Raw genomic sequence first — 3,825 nt, forward strand, 5'->3', positions numbered from 1 at the left:
ACTTGATTCATCAAATCATGAGGATGCTGACAAACATCCTGATTTTTTTTTTTATCTTGGTTGTTGTGATTTATTCACTTCCTCATCCGGTCGCGATGTTGATTCAACCGTTGTTAATCTACCCAAGACACTGGTTTATGATGATCTATCTCTCAATGAAGTCGAAACCCCCCAGATTGTCAAGGCACTTCAGCCTGAGCTGATGGTTAGGTTAGGTTAGGTCCTCACTGTCCTAAGTTCAAGCTGATGGTTATGTTAGGTCCTCGCTGTCTTGAGGTTGGTTTCACTTCCAATCAGGAAATTGTTGAAACATTCAAGGCTCCTCTTCACTCTCTGATTTGCACTAAAGATCAACCAAACACCCAGATTTCACTTCCTCCACTCGAACTACTCGATCCCATCGCTCATGCATTGGAGGAATATTACACAACAAGCACACATGCATAGCACAAGTGTTCTACCTTTCTCATGTTTGTTGCATGTCACATTCAAGAGAATGCATACACTCAACATCTGCACGGAGTGTAGCACAACATCATGCAGCACCATGGAGTGCATGTCATGCACTTTTACTCATATTTGTTTTGTGTTCAATTGTAAGCTCGGAGTGTGTTTGTCTTAACTGTTACATCTTTCTTGTTTGTTGGTTGACACAACTGTCTTGTTTGCGAACCATGCCTTCACCAACATGGGTCAACCAATGTGCCGATGGCTGCATTGGAAGTATCACTTCACGTGAGATGACCCATGCATTTTTAGCTTAGGAGTAGGAGTAGTGTTTTCTTTTTTTGCATGATTGTTTACTTACTAGCTTTGTTTGTTTGTTTGTCTGCTTGCTTGTTTGCTTACTTGCTTTGTTTTCACTTTTTCTTCTACTCTTTCTTTGCTTTGTTGTTTGTTAGTTCGCTTGTTTCATTTCGTAGGATAGTTTCACATGAAACCATGTATGAATCTTGAAGCAAGATGGGTAAAGTACAAGAGGCCTTGTGCTGCTATCACTTCATTTTGGAGCCTCCCTTCCAACTTTTCACAGTAGCTTGCCTTGCTTCATCAAGTTCACAAGCTTCAGTTTTTTGCTTGCACAAAGGAAACCTGTCAATCACAGCTCGATGAATTCCCCTCACAGGCTGATTATCCGGACTTGGTCCAACTGCAGGCTGAGCAGCTCCCTCAAGAAATTGCGCAATCCTGACTGGCAACCTACTAGGCTCTAGAATTGCGCAATTCTTCCAGTCAACCCTCGCAGAGAAAATTGCACAATTTTCCCCAGCAGGGCTGCTCAGCCCAGAATTTTTGCAAATCTAGGTAGCAGTCAGCTGATCTGCCAAGAAATTGCACAAATCTCCTACGCAGCCAGCCCAACTCCTAGCCAGAAATGCACATTTTCTCCCAGCAGTCTCTTGCATGTGTAGCTGAGTTGACCGGTTCCCTCCAAGACCAAGCAAAATTGACTTGCATGCATGGGTTGCTTCTCCCAAGGCAACATGCAAAGGCATCCCTTATTTCAGGGATCTATTTTTAGCAGTTGGAGGTTACATGCAAGGATCATTTCAGAAACCTCCCACCAAGTGTCGCTTTCCCTAGATTTGTGGCATGCACGTCACAACCTCGATGTTATCAAAACTCATCAGTCGGACGCTACAAAGCTCATCCCTCACATCAACCTTGCAGCTCTGACATCCCAGATCACATCTAGGAGTTGTCGACACATTCAGCTTAGTTGTTTTTGGGGTAAGCTCGCTTTCCATGACTTGTGTTGCATTTTGTCACTTTTTGTGTTTTCACTTGTATGAGTACTATTTACTTGTTTTATTTGAATGCTTGATGTCGTTTGCAAGTATATTAGCTTGTCCTAGCACTATCTCAGTTTTCATTGCTATCTCATTGCTATCACATGCATGAAACTGTTTTTCATGAATGGTCAATGATTCGGCGACTCGCTTCACCCAAATGCATGCTTATTTGTTTACTAAATCTTTCATTCATGTTTGCATGCACTGTCAATCACTTCTACTTTCACTAAGTTTCACCATGCATCCACTATCACATTTGCTTTCATTTGCCCGTCGGCGAGTCGAACCAACCTTGGTCCGGACTCTGCCTTCACTGAGACAACATTTCACAATCTGGGGAAGGAAGACTCTGTCTTCCTCTCCAGAAATGCACATTTTTGCCCAGGCACTGTCCTCCAAGACTGTTTTGCACATTTTTGAGGGATAGTGACTGCTGGCCCAAAAAATTGTGCAATGCAGTCACTGAGCCTGTAGCCATTGCCAGCTGAGATTGTGCATTGTGAAATTCCAGGAGTCAGTAGCTAGACTGGACTGTGCATTACATAGTTCCAGCAATCAACCAGTTTCCCAAAAGCCCAGACTTTTCCTTTCACAGTCTTGGTAGTCAGTCTCCCGACCTCCCGGCCGAATTTCGCAACCTTCATGATCAGTCACACAGTTATGTTGAAAGTCAGTTCTCAAGTTCATTTTGGTTTTCGACTAACAAATTGCTTGCCATGAGTGTTGCCATGTCTCCAGGTATTGTAGGTGTTCATCTGCCTCTCAGCAGTGCAGGTATAATGGTTTCCAAGAGGGCAGAGTTGAAGACACTGTTTAGAGCACACCAGGAGATGCACTCGATAAAATGTATATGAGCTTGCCTACTCATGAAGATATCAAGTTATTCGTAGACAAGAACAATAAGATATCACAACGAGCAACATCATGAACAACAGCTGAAGGCAACACACCAAACACAATGAATGCAGCGAATACAGTGAATGCAAGAGGAAGTTTGTTGACAACATGGAGGCATAACAAAGTTGCAAGATCAAGCAGATCCACTGATGATGAAAACAACTTTGGAGACTCAGGCTACGAGGTGACGGCATGACATGAAGATCGCGCAAAGATAGAGAATGGAACAAAGAAGGATTTGCATGTGCTAAAGCAGCAACTCAAGGAAGAACATGAAGCTGCACAGACAGACGAATGAGTCACAGCAGGAGCATGAACAACAGTGGGTGCAACATGCACTCATGGATGAAACCACACCCGTACAAGTTAAAGATCCATCCCAGTAGCTGGCACGGAGTAGGCATGGTGAGCAGTTTTGTTGATCGCATGCAAGGGATTCAGCAACATGTATGTCATTGTGCACACGCATGAAATCCAACCCATTCATCACATTGACCAAGGCGAAGACAACAAGCAATTCCAACTGGAGCTGAACATGTACCTTGACAAGTTGGTGTGCGTGACCACCAACACACACTTGAAGATCAGAACGAACACTATGCATCAGTGTGTTTCCGGTTCAGCCACACCCAAGAAGACCATGCGCATGTTAGCAGACAAGTTGGATGAAGGGGCCGAACCAATGCACCGGTTGCAACGGAGGCAAGAGTTCGCTTCAGCAAGATGTCACCATGAGGTGCATGCACACCATCACGGATGACCAAACTTGGCATCATCTCACCACCTTCACCATCACAAACATGCCAAAGAGTTGGTCTCATCACAATGGACCAAGTGTCAGTGATGTCTTGCATGGCTTGCTCAAGCCATGTTGTCTCACATGAGTACATGTGCATTGTAATGTAACGTCATGTCAAGTGTAAGTCAAGTGTCAATAGTTGGATGTAACAGTCATAGAGTAGATGAAGAGTCATGAGGGTAGATGAATTGTCACAAAGGGGAATGTCAAGGGTCACCCCACCCTTTGCTATAAATAGTCCCTCATAACTCATTGTAGAGGCTTTCGGTCAGCCAAGCATTCGATAAGACTATCTTGGAGAGAGCTTGGACAGTATTGTAACGCGCCTTGGCTTCT

The sequence above is a fragment of the Pinus tabuliformis genome, chromosome 1_2 (assembly GCF_031772625.1).
Source record: "Pinus tabuliformis cultivar Carrire ecotype Pingquan chromosome 1_2, CPIR1, whole genome shotgun sequence".
Classification (NCBI taxonomy): domain Eukaryota; kingdom Viridiplantae; phylum Streptophyta; class Pinopsida; order Pinales; family Pinaceae; genus Pinus; species Pinus tabuliformis.